Source organism: Cricetulus griseus, chromosome 10, assembly GCF_003668045.3.
Source record: "Cricetulus griseus strain 17A/GY chromosome 10, alternate assembly CriGri-PICRH-1.0, whole genome shotgun sequence".
Classification (NCBI taxonomy): Eukaryota; Metazoa; Chordata; class Mammalia; order Rodentia; family Cricetidae; genus Cricetulus; species Cricetulus griseus.
Window position 1 is genome coordinate 23,025,577 of NC_048603.1, and position 19,091 is coordinate 23,044,667.

A 19,091-nucleotide genomic window follows, 5' to 3' on the forward strand; every position below is an offset into this window, starting at 1 on the left:
AGTTGCTGGGGGAGAGAGAAACACTCCTTTTCAAATTTTATTTTTAATTAAAATATGACATCTCCCTCCCTCTCTCCTGTCTAATCCCACACTCTTGAATTCATAGCCTCTGTTTCTTCTTTAATTATTACTGCTACAAACATAGATAAATGAATAAATACATAAATATAACCTGCTGAGTCCAGAGTTGCTCATGTCTACTGGTAGGGTCCCCAGACCCAGCCAATGACTCTTCATTCAAGCACATATGGCCAGCACTAATTGGATTGAATGGGTTATTTGTTTTAAAGACAGGATGATGGGAGTGGGACTGTATTGAGGGGATATGGGAAGATATGTAAGGAGAGAAATTTGGATAGATACCATCATATCTCACTGTTTATGTGTATGAAATTCTCAAGAACGAATGATACTGTAAAATGATGACCTATGCATACTTTGTCTTTTTAGAAGGACCAGGAAGAGTTTTCTCCTGACAATTATTCAAAATTATTAATTTGATGACTCCTCTCAGCTCACCAAGGATTGTTAACACTTCAAATCCAGGCCAAGAGTTTTAACACAAGCTATTTGATCGCCGGGCATTGGTGGCGTACGCCTTTAATCCCAGCAATCAGGAGGCAGAGGCAGGCGGATCTCTGTGAGTTCGAGGCCAGCCTGGTCTCCAGAGCAAGTGCCAGGATAGGCTCCAAAGCTACACAGAGAAACCCTGTCTCGAACAAACAAAAAACAAAAACAAGCTATTTGAACTATTTCCAGGATGTACCTTTTTAGGACTGGCAGCCTCAGTGGTGACTCTAAGCCTCCTTCTGACAGACATGCTGCTGTTTTAGTACAATGTAGAGTAAGGCAAGAGGGCATGGGACGATTGGGTTATGTTGTGTTACTTTCAATATTTAGGGAACTTTATCCAGATACTTGAGTGGTATAGAGGTAAGCCATATGAATATCTGGGGAGAAATATTCCAAGCAAAAGGAATTACAAGGACAAAACCCCAGGCGATATCAGCATAAATATTGAGCATTAGAAGACATAAATGAGTTGATAAATATTAGCTATTATTACATGGCATGGTTACAACACATATTAGCATCTTTCATAAATGTTCACTGAATATGCAAACTGTTGCCTACGAAGAAGAATAGCATGCCAATAAATGTTGAATTTCTAATTTCAACCAGGAACTAATATGACCTGGATACTTTCCAATTTTCAGGGCTCACATCTCCAACCCTTATTAGCTACGAGGCCCTGGGCAAGAGACTTATTTTCTCTGTGGCTGATGTCCTCATTTGCAAAAATAGGGCTAATGCAGGGCCATCTTTCTAGGTCTGTAAGAATTAGAGGAGTTAATCTATGTGAGGCAATTACAACAGCATCTGGCACTTGTCAGCCTTTTCCATATTTTTGCAAAAATTATCTTATAGATGAGGATACCTGAGACTAGATGGGTAAAGAAGCTTTCCCCTGGCAGCCCCATTAATGAAAATAGGCCAAAGAAATGGGAAGTTAGACCTTTCCGATGGCAAAGCCCCTGTGACTTCCTGAGCAGACAGTCCACCAGAATGGGAGACTAGCTATTCATTGCACCAGCATCCTGTGCTTCTCTACCCAGCCCCCAGGGGGAGGAGCTTGATTGTGGACTCTCAATTCTTCAGCAGTGTTGTCCTCATCTGGTTTTCTGAACTGGTTCTTGTCCTCTGGTACAATGCAACACGGGCATGCTCTGAATGGATACTTGTAGGCTTCAGTAGAAAAGGTCTGTGTTTAGCTTGAAAAGAAAAATCACCCAATGTGTTTGGTGCAAGCACCAATTCCCCTCCAGTCGCTATTGAGTAGGGGATGATTACCAGTTAGTCTTCTATTCACTCCCTCCAAGTGAACCCCACATTTACTTCCTGGTTGTCAAAGGACTTAACTGTTAGGATCTGAATGATTTAAACCCATACAGAGGCACCCCATGGTCCCAGCAAAGAGTGTGTAGCAAATCCCTTAATTCTGACATACGTTATTTAATTCTATTTCTGATGACTTTAAACCACAGTTTCTGTGTGCCGTTCTGTCTCAGCAGATGGCAAACGGACCATTCTTTTTCCATCTGGAGCTGGCTCGATGGCTATTTTTGGCTTGAGAGTTGATGATGGGGAATAAAAAGGGAAATTTTGGGTTCTGCTGGTCATTATCTTTCTAGCCATGGGCCTGCCTTCCTTGTCTCCTGATTTGCTTTATGGATGTCAACTTTAATGTCTCTGTGTTTCAAATCTATGTTATCCTCAATATGCAGCTTTCTTGTGATTAATCAGAAACAACAGACTAAAAAAAGTGAAGGACAGGAAAAGATTGAAAGAAAGACTTCATGACTACAATAGTTTCAGAAAACAAATATCTCATAATAACATATTTTGCCTGTTGCAAATTGGTTTGGAGTTAGTTTACTCATCAAAATGCCAAAAGACAAATGGGACCTCAAAAAAGAGGAATGTGAAATTTGTCTATTTGCAAACACACTCAAATGTGTTCTGGCTGCGAGGGCATGTGCTTCCCACCAGCTCATTATGACAAATTTATTCCACAAAGCTGTCCTTTCCGATGAGCTGCTGATAGACAGGGAAAGAAGCTTAGGTCAGAGAAGAGTAGTTTACAGAATGAGGCATCTACAAGAGAACTCGCAGAGCTTCTCATCCAAGACACTGTTGCAGTTGGATACACAAGGCTTTTGTGGCTTACCCCAAACTGCAGCAGCTTGGGAAGGGCATAGACTGGGCTGGAACCCTGTCACAGGCTCATTTGGTCAGGGTGTGCTCATGAGCAGACATAAAAGATGACATACACGATTTTTATTATAGTTTTCAAAAGCTATGAGGACCTAAGAGATCATTAAATAGAAAACAGGCTCATGACTTCAGGTACAGACAAATCCAACATTTCATCTAATGGCTTCCAAATTCTGTACCATGGCATTTAACATTCTGCAGCAGTATCTTGGAGATTACCAGAAAGGAGACAATGGGCCTCAGTGGCTAGCATTCTAGCAGAACTCTCCCTCCCAGGACTCATCATTAAATCAGAACTCTGCTTTCTTTATCATTTGCTCTATTTCATATACATGTGCACATACATGCATACATGCAAGCTTACATACATAATACATGCATGTATGCATGCACACACACATACATACATACATGCATGCATGCATACATACAATCAAGCAGTCAGAAACCAAAGAACATCAGGATTGGGTGATCGGTGTACCCTCCCCTTCGGACCACCTCTCCCGTTGCCAGTTTTACTCAGTTGTCTCTGTTCTTTATATTCGGTTCCAGCCTCATGGCTTTATCCACATGTAGTTTGACTTTTCTGTGGTCACCATCCTTGTTTGGCTCATGTTTGGGCAGTCTGATGAAATTTTATGGATGTAACTTCTGATGATGTTACCAGGAGACACAATCTCATAGCAAACTCCATGATCCTTTGGCTTTTACAATCTTTCCGCTCCCACTTCTGTGCCTTGAACCTTAGGTGTTTGTTAGATGGATAACAATGAATAAAAAAGGGGGGGCATTGATTTGAAGGACCAGGGAGGTGGTATGTGGGGCGGTTTGGAGGAAGGAAGAGGAAGGGAGAAATGCTATAATTAATATCAAAACAACAAAGGGGAGGGAATGGGGGATGAGAACATGAGGGAACAGGATGGACAAGGGGGGAAGGAATGGAGAGGGAGAGCAATGAAAGAGATATCTTAATAGAGAGAGCCACTATGGGATTAGGGAGAAACCTGGTGCTAGCGAAATTCCCAAGAATACACAAGGATGACCTCAGCTAAGACTCCTAGAATTAGTGGAGAGGGTGGTTTGATGGGGGAGGTCTTTCTGTGTATGTGTTTGTCTTATTGGTTGATGAATAAAGCACTGTTGGCCAATAAGGAAGCAGGCTAGGTGAGACTAGGAGTCAAGAAGGATTCTGGGAAATGTAGTAAAGATTTGTGATCTAGGCAGGAAGTGACATAGCAGAGAGACTCAGAATATAAGGAGGGACAAGCAAGAAGTCACTCTCTTCCTCCTCCTAAGTGGCATACTCCATAAGATAAGTCTTATAAAATATAAAGATTACTAGTTATGGTTGATAATTAAGACTGAGTTAGCATGTAAGAAATCCCGGTCATTGGCCAGCAGCATTGCACCTAATATAAGTCTCTCTTCGGGCACCCATGTGGCAGCAGCTTGGGTGGCTTGGCAGAAAGATTTATCGTTATAGTGCTGGAACTGGCTTTCCCCTGTAACCAGATTGGTGACTACCCTATTATCATAGCACCTTCATCCGTAATTAATGGAGCGAGATACAGAGATTCACAAGCAAGAATCAGGCTGAGCCCTGGAAATCCAGCAGAAGAGACAGTGGAGGAAATATATGAGCGAGGGAGTTGAAGACCATGATGGAGAAATCTACAAGGACAGCTGAACCAAACTTGTGGAAACTTATGAACTTGGAGCCTATATAACCATGGAACCTCCATGGGACCGAACTGGGCTCTCCATGGGAGACAGTTGTAAAGCTTGGGTTATCTGAGGAGCCACTGGCAGTAGAACTGGGATCTATCCCTGGTGCAAGAGCTAGCTTGTTTGAGCCCCGTGAGGGTATGCCACTCTCACCCTTAATTCAGGAGGGAGTGGCTTGGTCCACTTAATGTGCTTCCCCAAGTTAATGTGCCAGACTTTGTAAACTTTGTAGACTTCTTTACCTGTTAGGAGGGATGGACGGGGTGGGTGGGCTGGAGGGAGGTGAGGGAGGCCTTGTGGGAGGAGGTACTTTGGTTGGAATATAAAATCAAATTAAAAAATTAATAAAAAATAAAAAGGTAGGCTGATTGGGTTTCACTGGCATGTTTGTAGCTGAACGAACCATTATGTAATTTTCTCAAAATTACTGGTGGAGCTAATGGGGATGCCTTAGAATTATCTCACTTCTCTGGGCTCCTCACCCTGTCTCTGCAGTTTAGCCCTCCAAGTCACTCTGACTTAGATAGGTCACATAGCTGGGGGCGGGGCCAGAGATTTTGATGCTGCTGCATTCCAGAACTTGGCTTCCCCAGCCTGTACCAGTGTCATGGTAAACCAAGGATGTTTATAACCCAGGCAGTTAGGCTGTTAACCTGTCTACAAATGAATGGTTCCAAGAATTAAGAAAGGACCGCTCAAAGAGAGTGTTTTCAACGTTGGGAGACAGAGATCTAAGAAAAGTGAAATCCATTTCAGGAGCTTCAGGCCACATCCGAGGGTTGTGAAGTGCTGGCACTGATAGATGGACACAATTAGGTGTCCACTAAGAGACACATGGCCTAAGAAAGATGGAACTCTGGGAGGCAAGAGAAAACAAGCCTGCCTCCTTGGCACAGGGCCAGTGGAGGGGGTAAGTTTGTGGATACTTGGCTTAAGATCCTTTTCATACAACAGTGTCAGCAAAGCTACTATTGTTTACCATAGCCTCAGTATAGGATGCCACCTAGTTTTGCATCTCTATGGGCCTAAGCATCTGAATAGGCCTGCACCTGGGCGGAGGGGTGAGGTATGTGAGTTACAAGGACAGGAGTGACAGGGGAGATACCAGAGAAGAGAAGGACAGAAATGGTTTCCTCGTGGTCATAGAAGGACAGATAAGAAACAGCCGAAAAGATGGCAAATAAAGAAATGACTCTAGTTTTACAACATGGAACTGAGAGCTCTCTAAAGATGACAAGATGCCTGTGTTTGGTCTTTATCGCCGCTGGGTTGCTAGGAGTTTCCAGGTCCACACACCCCCACTAAGGCAGAACCTCATGGCTTAAGGCTGAGACATGCCAGGTCACAACACATCTGAATTGTCAACTATCGGGCTGCATGCTATTCTTAAGTTTGACACATATTTAGACTGCCTAGTTCTGTCTATTTCCTCTCAATTGCTGGTATTTGCAGGGTACTGGGATCCTTTATTATTTTTGTTTTACATTTTATGCTTCATTTTTCTTTTTCTAAGAAGTACCACTAGCAATTTTGTCCTCAAGTCAATGCCTCGCCTCTGTTGTGGGAGGCCAGAAGACAGTGGAAAGGGGTTGTATTAGATTCAGAGGCCCAACTAGCAAGTGCTGGAAATCTAAAAACACAGATAACTGAGGAGTCACTTGAATCTGGAGGGGGGGTGTGGTATTCAGTTTGAGATTAACAAGGGATGGGTAAGGGCATTGCTTCTGTCTACTTAAAGAGAAAGTACTGAAAGACCCCCGGGAGCTCAGGCCTCCAGGATCTCGGCCCAGGACCTCGGCCACCCCCATGCTGAGGTGGAAACTTGATGCAAACAGCATGAGGCTTTATTGTAGTTGTTTAACGAGCTAACCCCATGTTAGCTCGGGTCTTTCATCCACCCACCATGGCAGATGGCTAGAAAGATGGCTCGAAACATCTGCATAGAGATCTTGTAGGGCAGCGTAAGGGGAGTGTCTAGGAGTATGCACAGGCTCTGGATTGGTGTGCCTCCAGGATTGGAGAGTTGACTGGTCAACTGGTTGTTATGGCCCATAGGCCCTCCCAGGGTGGTTGCTATGCTCTGTGTGTCATTCCTGTGCACTTGTCCATAAAGCACACCCAGAGCTGTAAAGCATAACATCACCAGCTAACTTCTGATTGGTTCCTTGCCACGAGGCAGGCATCTAACCTCCTAGTGACTAAGGCAAGGTCAGACAAGCATGTGTTCGGCTGTTATGGCTGCCGAAATGGGCAGCTGGTCCCTTCAGTACAGCCTTGGCTGAAGTATCAGGGGGCTCCGTTTCTGGCATCTCTGCTTTACATAGAGGCAGGATCACTGATACGGTCAGACAGACAAAGTTCTTTGAAGATGGAGCCAGCATCTCCATTCAGAGGGCTCATGCAAGTACCATGGCTTCCAGACTTCAGCTACAGAATCTGCTGAGACAGTGGAGAAACTCATGGCAAACATTCTCAAAGTCTTTCTGAGAGTCATAGCTGCCTCTTTTCCTCTCCTGTTTCTATTATTAGGGACCACCAGGGTCCTTGGATCTGAAGGTTTGTTCTTTCCATTGTATTAGGGAAAACCTCAACCATTGTATCTCTAAGGTTTTATTTTTTCTTCTTCTTTAGGGACTCAGGTCAGACATGAATACTGGTATTTTCTTCTTCTTAGTCCCTTTGTACACACACACACACACACACACACACACACACACACACACACACACAGGATGGGGTTACAGGCATGCACAACCATGCTCATCTTTTCACATGGGTTTCTGGGATTTGAACTCATGTCCTCCTACTTGCAGAACATACCTTTTTGCCTACTGAGCTATCTAGTGTCCATCATCACAAGCAAGTTTCCTTTGACAATGACAAACGCATCTTTGCTTTTTTCACAGGTAATTCTCCTGTCACTCTTGGATGCCTTAGTCTCTGTGACATCAGTTTGGTATTTGAAAACATCTTCCTTATTTCTATGAAACATCTTTATGCCAGACTATAGGGAATGTAGTTAATAACAGCTCTCAATATCTTTGGTAACAATTGATATACCCTTACATAGTTAGGTCCATTGATATTGGGGAATGTTTCTTTTCCTTTTGCGTTGAATTTCCTGCATATTTTTTTTTATATTTTTCTGTATTCCATACATTCTGGAGTTTATTTAGTGAATACAATGTTATCACTTTATTCCTAGAAACATTCTCCAGCTTCTTTTTATTTTTATTTTTTGGAAGTTGCACACATTGGATATAATTTCTTTTCTTGCATTGAGTCTTGTTAAGAGGGATTGGAGCAGTTGTTAGTCTAATGCTCACTAATGAGGCTACAGCCTTCTGTGGATTCTATCCAATACACTGGAACCAACAATATTCCGCAGCCTGACTGGAGGTTCTGTGCGCTGTTCCCAGCCCTGGGTTGAGCAGTGGGCACTGTCCCCATCCTTTCTCTCAGCCGACTTTCTCCAGGCCCCTGCTAATTCCCTCACCACATATGCTCGCCCAAGCCGGAGAGGTCATCTGCAGATCTGTTTCTATCCGTTCGGCTCTTCTCCTGTCTCAGCCTCGCTCCTGAGATTTCAAAACACCATCATCTCCCCAACCTGGAACTATGCCTTCTTAATCCCACAAGTTTCTGTGGATAGGTTCCCTATGAAGTTGTGTGAGCACCACAGGGCGGCTCTCCTGGCTCCTGCAAGTGTTCTCTTTCCTGCTGTATGGTGCTTAGCAACAGAGACTGTGTGAAAACTTGGTGCTGCCACTCAGCCCACGCTCACTGTTTGGCTTTAAGAGTCTAATCAAAACACTAGTGACTGAACCTCAAATCCCTTCCAAACCTCACATTCCAGATCTCTCCCCTGCCTGGGGTGATGGAACAGAGTCGAGTTCTTTGTTCTGATTCCTCTGCCCACTGTCAAGTATGGATCTGCAGCAGTTCTACTGTTGGTGGTCATGCTCCTCCTCGGGACTTGGGGAGATCCCTGTAGCAATGCTATTCTATGCTTACCACAGAATCCCTGGAAACTAAATGACGGCGTTCCCGTTTCTTCCCATTTTGGATCTCTGAGTTGTTTCAATTTTTCAGTGTTTTTGTTGTTATTGCTGCTTCTGTTTGTTTGTTTCTCACTTTTAAAACAAATGACTAGTAATTCACTCCCCTGTCAAACAATCGATGCCCAGCATAATATTCAGCAAGTGGAAATGATACCCAAGTGTTGGTTAAATGGTAAATTCCTTAAAACAACATTTACTGATGTTAATTTTTATAATGTGAGATAATTTGATTTTTGATTCTGGCATCAGTGCTGTGCATCAGGAGTGACACAGCCTGGTTTTCTATACGCCACCATAGGCAAGGTAGATAAGAAGGCATGGATCGGGCAGTGTCTACTCAAATAGAAACTGAAACGGCATGGGAACTCTCATCCCAATTTTCTGTTTCTGATATGCTCTGTAGTTTAAATGAAACTGTTATTTTTAAACTCGTAGTCCCTTTGAAGTATCTGAGATCCTAGATGACCTCTTTCTGATTGAAAGATTGAAGTCTATTTGGACAGTAGCCAATAATTTCAATTTGTCATGTAAATATGAAGAGACATAGTTTAAAAGATATAGTTTCCATGACAAAATCTTTCTCTTTATATCTTGACAACAAGAACATCTACTGGCTTCTTGCCACTCTGAGAATTCAGAATCCAATTAAACTAAACAATTTTAATTGACTTAATTAAAGAACAGTTCTTTAAATTGAGCAGGAGAGTGGGTTTAAATAATCCTAAATAGATTAAAATATTGCAGAACCGGTATAAGAGAGCATCCATCTCCATTTCACAGGGATGTTTCTAGTGTAACCAGCCATCCTCTTGCTTTTGTGCCCTTAAAGAAGATCCTGGGACTGTAGAGATGCCTCAGTGGTTAGCAGTGCACACTGTCCTAGTATCCCTGTTGGGTGGCTCACAACCTTTGATAACTCTAGCATCCAGGATATTCTGATGCCTTTCGACTCAATAGGCATCTATATACACACACGTGCGTGCATCACCCCCCACACCTGCAATTTAAAACATAGCAAAACAAACTTCTTTGGAAAAGAAGATTATAGTTCATCCAAATAGAGCTTTGTGTTCAAGTCACATTGATTTCTTCAATGCTGTGTTTGTTTTGGGTCCTTTTTTCTGAAGTTATAATAGTAGTGTGTGGCAGGGATAAATGGAGGGATTTATATCCCTATTTATATTTATACTCTGGGTCATATTTTGTGTGTAATACTGAAGCCCTATTTTTCATCTTGCCTGATAATAAAAACATCTTCCATGTTGCTTACAAAATCTTTTTGCCCATCATTTCTAATAGATACACATTGTTCCCTTGACTAGAGTTTCCATGTTCACTAACTTAGACAGAATGGTACTACTCTTTATAAAGTTAAATCTAGTCAACATAGGCAACTTCATATCTTTCAAGTTATAACCAACTATCCTTTCTATGTTGTGGGGCTTTCTTAGATTTTAAAATTACTGCACTGGCACTAGAAGACTACTTAGTGGCTAAAGTGCTTGCTGGGTAATACAGACAACCTATGTTGGAGCTCTGCAACTCATATAAAAGGGAAGGAAAAAATGGACTACACAGAGTTGTCCTTCACAGTGCTCCATGGCACTTCTGCCTCTTATCCTTTCCATCATATACACAAAATTATAATAAACGGAACTTTCTATGCAGTGGGTGCATTCAGGGAAAGTAACATTTGACCCTTTCAGTTTTATAGCAAATGTCTCTTAGCCTAGAGGACTTATTGGCTTTCACGTCTTGGGGAACAGGGAGCATTATAGCAGAGAGACCAGGTTGGCTGTTGGAGGTTGTACAGCCTCCACCCCCTAGTGCTGGCTCTGGAAGAATGACAAAGGGATGGTTCCAAACAATCCATCATCCCTTCTGCTTCAATTGATGTATAACACCCTTTTGAGGCCTTGGCAATCCAGGGTAACTAGCTCCTTAATTCAGTGTTCAAACCCTAAGCTCTGTAGAGTGATCAAGACAGAACTTCCTGACTTCTTCTGCTGCCTGTGGATCTTTGGATGGCTGGCTTATTACTTTTTCAGCATGGGGCTTAGTATTATAAGAACAGCATGGCTTTTCACTACAGGTTGGACATCCCTAATATGAAATTATAAAATCCCCAATACTTTGAAATCTACTGCATTTTGAGGGCGGACATGAAGCCATAACTGGAAGATGACACACAATGAAACTAGTTGAGGTGTAAAATTACTAAAAGTATCATACCAACATGACTCCATGCTGTATACATAAGCAAAATGGAGTTTATGTTTAAACTTGGATTCCCTTGCTAAGTTATCTCATTAGCATATGTGAATAAACCAACACTCAAATTATATGAAACATTCTGCCTCAAATTACCTCATGTAACGGATAGTCAACCGTGTTATATTTGGAGTTAGCATTGCTTGAGAAAATTTAAAAAGTATTCTTGTCTATAAGCTGTATCAACATGGCTTGAAGAACGGAGGTGAGGCACATTATCCTTGAAAGGTCTCCTTGGAATATTATCAAATATGGATTGAGTCATTATCACTCATGGACAGAGTTCATAATGCTCATCTAGCTATATTGTTTGGGAAGACGGGCACTGGCATGAAGTGATGGGAAAACCAGGGACTTGGGCTAAGGTTGCATGAAGCTGAACTGGTCTCCACCACTTACTAGCTCTGCATTTAGACTAGATGCTTTCCCTTACGGGTTCCCAGCGTTCTCGTCACTGAATGCAGTTCAGCTGGGAGGACCCTGAGCATTGTGACTGTAAAATACCCTGTGTGCTGAGAAGCACTGTGGATCCTTAGCAAGGATGTACCACAGTAAAGTGACTGGGGACTCTGCCCTCAGACATGAATTGAAAGACCAGGCACGCATCATTATTTTTTCAAACTCTCAAGGATTCTGTTTGTTTATTTGGAAAAATAATAACACCTATTTAATGATACTGTGAAAGATGAAAGGAGATAATTGGTGTGTTGTGTGTAACGAGTTCTTGAAATATTGTGCTAGCCGAGTGATTTGTATCATTACCTGGTAATATTTTCTCATCTTCTTCTTCAATTCAGACATTAGTATGTACCCCAGTGTGTTTTCCAACTCTAGCTGCTTGTCAAGGGATGAATGCTGTGTGTCACTTTGATAAGGTTTTCATAGTGCCTTCATGGGAGGAGGTTGTTTTTAATCTGAAGATGTCAAAAACATACTTAATAATAGATGCTAATCCTAAAGAAATCCTTTTTACTAACAGCATTTTGGTGCCTTTTCTAAAGCCAAAGTTACCCTGAGATGGCTGAAACACTCCTGATTAATTCCCCCTTTACATAAACTGAAGAGTTTTGACATTGAAAATGAAAGGTTGTAAAAAGAAAGACTGAGGAGACCTCTTCCTGAACATAATGCCAGTAACACAGACACTGAGATTGTCAATTAATAAATGGGACTTCCTGAAACTGAGAAGCTTCTGTAAGGCAAAGGACTCAGTCAACAAGACAAAATAGTAGCCCACATAATGGGAAAAGATCCTCACTAACCCCACATCTGACAGAGGGCTGATTTCCAAAATATAGAATGAACTCAATAAGCTAGCCACCAAAACACCAAACAGTCCAATTAAAAAGTAGGGTACAGAACTAAATTGAGAATTATCAGTAGAGGAATCTAAAATGGCTGAAAGACACTTGAGAAAGTGTTCAACATCCTTAGCCATCAGGGAAACGAAACTCAAAACCACTCTGAGATACCATCCTACTCCTGTCAGAATGGCTAAAATCAAAAACACCAAAGACAGTCTATGCTGGAGAGGACATAGAGAAAGAGGAACACTCCTCCATTGCTGGTGGTTACTTTGGAAATCAGTATGGAGGTTTCCCATGAAAATGGGACTCAGTTTACCTAGTACACAAATGGAGTTTGGGAGCCCTTTTCCTATGGAGGGATACTAGGCCCTCCCCCAAATGATGTGACAGACTTTGATGATCCACCATGGAAGGCCTCACTATCCTTGGCAAGTGGGTGGGGAGGGTGGTCTGGGGGTGGTCAGTGGGGGGCATGGGTTGATGGGAGGTCGAGGGAATGGGGGGATTGATATGTAAAATAGGATTATTTCTAAAGTAAAATAAAAAAAAGAGAGAAGAAGAAAGACTGTGTATCTCTATGTGTGTATGTGTTTATGTGTATATACAAAACTAGGTGTGTATAAAGAAAGGTAGATTGCTGATAGATGGCCACTGCAGGTGCCTGGGTAGGTAAATAGGTAGATGAGGACCACACGGAGTCACAGAAAGGAGATATGGATGGGGTCAGGGAGATGGTTCAGTGAGTAAAGTGTTGGTGGTGAAAGTAAAAGTATTGATGTCAGACCCCAACTTTCATGTAAAGGTCCAGGTGGCAGCACCCACCTCTAATCCCAGCAATGGGATGTGGAAAGAGAAGGATCCTGTGGGTTTGCTGGCCACCTGCTCTAACCAATTGGTGAGCTCCAGATTCAATGTGAGACCTTATCTCTTAAAATTAAGATGAAGACTGACAGGGGAAAACACCTAATGATGACTGTTGGTTTTCACATAGGCATCTACACACACACACACACACACACACACACACACACACACACACACACACACTACACGTATACAAATGGGGGTGCACAGTCCATGAACACACAGTCATAGAGGATTATATGTAGTTACCCAGATCTTGAAATTATTACATCATAAACCTCTCTGTCTGTCCCCTTCTCTCTCTTAAAAATTATTCTGTGTACAAGCATGACTTGCTACTATCAAGGGAGTTAAGTACTCACTAGGCCAGTGCCCATATGACCTAATTATCTCCAGCCTATGTCACAGGCACATCCAGAGTGTGTGGAACTAATCTCTCTGTGTTTTTTAATCTAATCAAGTTGGTAATAAAGATTAGAAATGGTAAGCAGCAACCCTTAACCTTTTATTCAGGCTGTTATTAGAAGAAAACTACAACAGTCAGAAAACTTCATAGCATCATTCAGTATCCACAGTATCCCCAGTAAACAGACATATTTGTGGGTTGAGACTTTGAACTGAGATTGACTAGAGGTGGTGGGTACCTTTGTTACTAGTGAGATGCTACAGATTCCCACAACGCAGTGGACCACAGTTACTATAATTTTCATCTCTAGATAATGTAGTAAAATACAAGATAACAGGAAAAATCAGAGAGGAACCATATGAATTAACAGAAATGGCAATAAAAACTGCTGCATGTTTGATAATGTCAGAGGCTGTTCCAGAAGAAAGGGTTAACTTAAATGCAGTCAATTACACAATGTCATGTTTGCTATGAAAACCAGTAATATGACATCTTTAAAGATGCTATTATCACGTACAACCATAGGGCAATGGGTTGCAAGATAACACTTGTTCTTTTAGCACCCAATCCAACTGCCCTGCCCGTTATTGCTTTGAAGACAGTAATCCGCGCTAGTAGCAACACAGACAAAAAAGGAAATTGTAGTCCCCTCTCCAGAAACAAGAAGATTTTACTCAAAATAGATTTCAGGATATGGTCAAGATATTTGCAGGAAAGAGGAGAACATCTGTGGGTGTTGGACCCCCGGAAAGCTCAGGCTTCCAGGATCTCAGCCCAGGACCGAGGTCACCCCAAACACCAGGCAGATTCGAAAACTTGCTGCAAACTGCATGAGGCTTTATTGTAGTTGTTTAACGAGCTAACCCCATGTTGCTCGGGTCTTTCACCCACCCGCCATGGCGGATGGCTAGCAAAAGACAGCTCGTACCGGCTGACGAGAGATCTTGTAGGGCAGCGTTAAAGGGAGTGTCTAGGGGTACGCACAGGCTCAAAATTGGTGTGCCTCCAGGCTTGGAGGGTTGCCCTGTGTTGGTTGGCCAATTGGTTGTTATGGCCCATAGGCCCTCCCAGGGTGGTTGCTATGCTCTGTGCATCATTGCTGTGCACTTGTCCATAAAGCACACCCAGAGCTGTAAATCATAGCGCCACCAGCTAACTTCTGATTGGTTCCTTGCCACGAGGCATCTGACCTCCTAGTGACCAAGGCAAGGTCAGAAAAGCACGTGTTCGGCTCTTATGGCTGCCGAAATGGGGAGGCATATCTTGGAGCATTATACCAGAAAGGAAATATAATGCTGAATAGGCAATAATTCATTAACAAATGTATTGGTCACTGTTCTATTACTGTAAAGAGACACCATTACCAAGGCAACTCTTATAAAATAAAGCATTTGTTTGGAGCTAGTTTATAGTTTCTGAGGCTTAGTTTATTGCCATCATGGTGCTGAGCATGGTGCTGTAGCGTAGCTGAGAGCTACATCCTGATTCATAAACACACACACACACACACACACACACACACACACACACACACACACACACACAGAGAGAGAGAGAGAGAGAGAGAGAGAGAGAGAGAGAGAGAGAGAGAGAGAGAGAGAGCACGCACCTGCCTAGCATGGGCTTTTGAAACCTCAAACCTCAAAGCCCCCCCTCCCAGTGTCACACTTCCTCCAACAAGGCCACAACTCCTAATCCTGTTAAACATTACATTAGTGCAACTCCCTAGTGACTAAGTATTCAAATATTTGAAACCACTGGGTAATCTTCTTCAAACTGCTCCAGGCAGTAATCTGTTGTTTATGAACAGCATTTGAAACTACCTCTAGGGTCATGGAGGTGATCAAAGTAGAGATCAATTTCCTTCTTATACTACTTGCAAGAGTCAAAACAGCAGGAGGAGAATGATAGGATGGATTTATTACATTATTTGAGAAGCCATCGCTTGATGATATTTCCCAGAAATCCAGACGATAGCTTTTCTACTATGTTGATAAGGAGTGCAGTGGTATGGGATCCATTAACACTTCTGGATCCTGTAGAATGACTCCTTCTCTTTCAGGTGTGGCTAAGGAAGGGCTAGAGGATATCACAAGAACAAGATGCACAGAATTAACTAAGTAGGGCACATAGGGACTCACAGAGACAGAAGTGACAGTCATGGAGCCTGCATGGGTCTGCTCTAGGTCCTCTGCGTATATTAGGGTTGTGTAGTTTGGTTTTCTTGTGGGACTCCTAACAATGGGGCTGTCTCTGACTCTTGTCTGTACTTAGGACCCCTTTCCTCCTACTGGGTTGCCTCATCCAGCCTTGATATAAGAATTTGTGCCCAGTGTTACTGTATTTTGTTACTCTGTGTTTGGTTAGTATCCCTAGGAGGCCTGCTGTCTCTGTTTTTAGAGGAAGAGTGGATCTGGAGGTGTGGAGAGGGCCTGGGAGGAACTGAAGGGAGGGAAACTGCAGTCAGGATGTAATGTATGAGAGAAAAACAAAAAATATTCTGATTCTTATACTAGAATTTAACTTCCTAGTATCTTAGAGGGATAGCAATCTGTATTAGCAGGGGTCACTTTATAAAACCTATGATTCATAAGCAAGGCTGATAGAAATGGGTATCACAATTAGACTAGCAATGATGGTATATTGAGTGGCAGGAATTGATGACTATGGCTAAGAGGTAGCCTAAGAAGGAGATTGGGAAATAACCACCAAGGTGTTACTAGGCTTCTGCTAATTAAAGACTGACACTAAATACCAATTTTTTTAAATTACAGGATTCTTTCCATTTTCTAGACTTAACATAGTTCACAACCCATGGCCAGATTCTCAGAAAATATTGTCACTGTCATCAAATCTATGTAAAAATAGTACATATAATAATCCATCTTCCGCCGCTTCCACAGAAAAAAAATCTGTTGCATTTTCCAGAATATGCACGGGGAAGATGAATAGCACAGATGATTTGAAGACTGCTGATTATAGGTTCTAAACTGTCATTAATGCCAGGGAAACTGGATGCCATTTTCATCCACTGGTTATGGCATTAATGAGACTTAATATAAGCTATGCAGTGAGTGAGATTCACTCTGATCTTTCCAAGCAGTATATACAATGAGTTCACACATTGTGACTCCACTCTTCAGTTCAGTGTTAACAGTGGGTGATTCTTACCATGGAATTAATCTCCCTCCCATCTTAAATGACAGAATCTTGTACTGGCAGAGGCAAAATTGTAAATCCTGTCGATAAAAAGCAAGGAGATGTAAAGAATAAAGGCATAGTGCATTCTCTCTCATACCATGTCCTCTTTATCTGTCTCTGGTGGTAATGGAAATACATAATGGACACAGTAGGCACAGCCAAGTTGAGTCTCTGAAGCTGACTCTAACTTCACAAACCAAAACGATTAAATCAGAATCAGCAATTAATCCCTGTATAGCTGCTAATAAGTAGATTAATGTTGTCCCAGCCCCCATCTTTATCTGTGATATAGACAATGTCTGCTGCTGTGTTAGCTACATTTATACAGCTATGACCAAAATACCTAATAGTAGCAATTAGGGAAGGGAAATAATTATCTGGATCACATACCTTGAGGTGTCAATCCATCTTGATAGAGAAGTCATGGTATAACAGAGTGGTTAAGAAGATGATAACCAGGAAGTAGAGCAATGGAGGACGGAAAAGGGAGGCAGGGACAGATACAGCCACAAGGATATGCCCACAATGCTCTGCTTCCTCTAACTTTTCACCACCTACTTATAGTTCCGTCATCCTGTGACTCCATCAAGGAATTAATCCACGGATTAGGTTCCAGTCCCTGAGATCCCAACACTTCCAATATGCCCATCTGCAAGCAAATCCCAACACAGGAGCCTGTAGGGAGCATTCCACACTGAAATCACAATTTTACTGTTGACTGTACATCAACAAACTCCATCAGTAGATGTGGACCTGAGGCAGAGAGCAGGAGTTAATATTCCCAGAGAAACGACATTCTTGATTGTACATCAATAGTCTCCCCATTGGCAGATGAAGACTGGAGACACAGCACTCCCAGGGGTAATCTTCAACCAATAAGCATAGGTACTGGGGGGATATATCCACTAGCTGCTTGTTCTTTGAAGGTGAAATTCTGAAGCACCTCCTCCAGAGTTCTTTCCTCAACTCCCAGAAAGACGAATCTCCATTATCCCACAGTGGCTCAACAACAGAGTATAAGGCTTCTCTTCCATTCCAGTAGCATTTTCTCTAGGATATTAAGCCCAACAAAATAAAATAAAGCAGGCAGGTTATCTCCAAATTGATTAAGATGATCTATGCACAGGATCAACACATCAATCTACAGGCACATGGAACATATCAAAAATAAATCACAAGTTGCTTTTGATCAGTTATACGAGAGCTTTGTAAAAATGTCAAGAAAATACAGGCACAACAATGATAAAGATGGAAAAGTAACTATGACATAACTATATATATATATATATGATACTTATAACTCAGAAAGCTATATTTATATATATATATATTATATAATGTTTATAATGTATATGTATTTATACATATGTGTAACAATAACAAAGAAAAAGGGACAGCAAATCTGACAGGGTGTGAGCTGGGTTCATGCAAAGGGCTCAAGGCAGGATAGGGAAGGGGGAAATGATGTTATTATACTCTAATGAGAAAAAATATATTTATATAGAAAGAAGAGATCCTGGTTAGAACTATGCCATTGGGGGATGAATGAGCAAACTAGGGTACAATCATACATTAGTATAAAAATGGAACATCGAAGTTCAAATGATGCAGTCAGTTTCAAAATGGCTATAATGATGGAGACAAAAGAGAGAGCTCACCAATTCAATTAATATAAATTGTAAAAAACACAGACTCACCTATAATGATAGACAATACTTCATATTATTTGCTTTTCCGCGTGCGTGCGTGTGTGTGTGTGTGTGTGTGTGTGTGTGTGTGTGTGTGTGTGTGTGTGAGCCGTGGGTGATTCTCTCCCTTCACTTTGTTTGAGACAGTTTCTTGTTAACTGCTTGTTCCAGGCCAGCTGGCCCACAGCTTCTGGGGTTTCTCCTGTGTCCACCTCCCATCTTCTTACAGGTGCACTGGAAGGCACAGAGCTGCCACCCCTCCGACCCCCGCATCTGGCTTTACAAAGGTTCAGGGAAGCTGAGCATGGGTCCTCACACTTGTACAGTAAGCCACTTATCCTCTAAACCTTCTCTCATAACTCTTAGGGTTATTTTTTAACATTGTGAGATCGAGGATATGTGGCAGGTAGTAGGGAGATGATTACAAAGGACCAAGGGGAAACCTTTGGGGCTGGTGGATATCCTCATTGTTTTGATAGCAGTGGGATTTCCATGGATGTACACATATATCACCAGAGAAACACACACTGTCAACAGGAAAATGCAAATTAACATTCCAGTGAGAACACCGAATACCAAGCCCTGGGATGAGGTAGAAAAGCAGATCATTCCAGTTGCTGATGAGGACGTGGAGAGATGTTCCCAATTTCACGGGAGATGTTCTGAACCAAACATCTGATGGGATTAAAGGTGTTAGGTCTGGCGTGAGCTGGCTCTTTGGAACTTACTCCCAGTGGTTCAGCCTTGACGCAGGGGGGAGGTGCTCGGTCCTGCCTCAGCTCAATATGCCAGG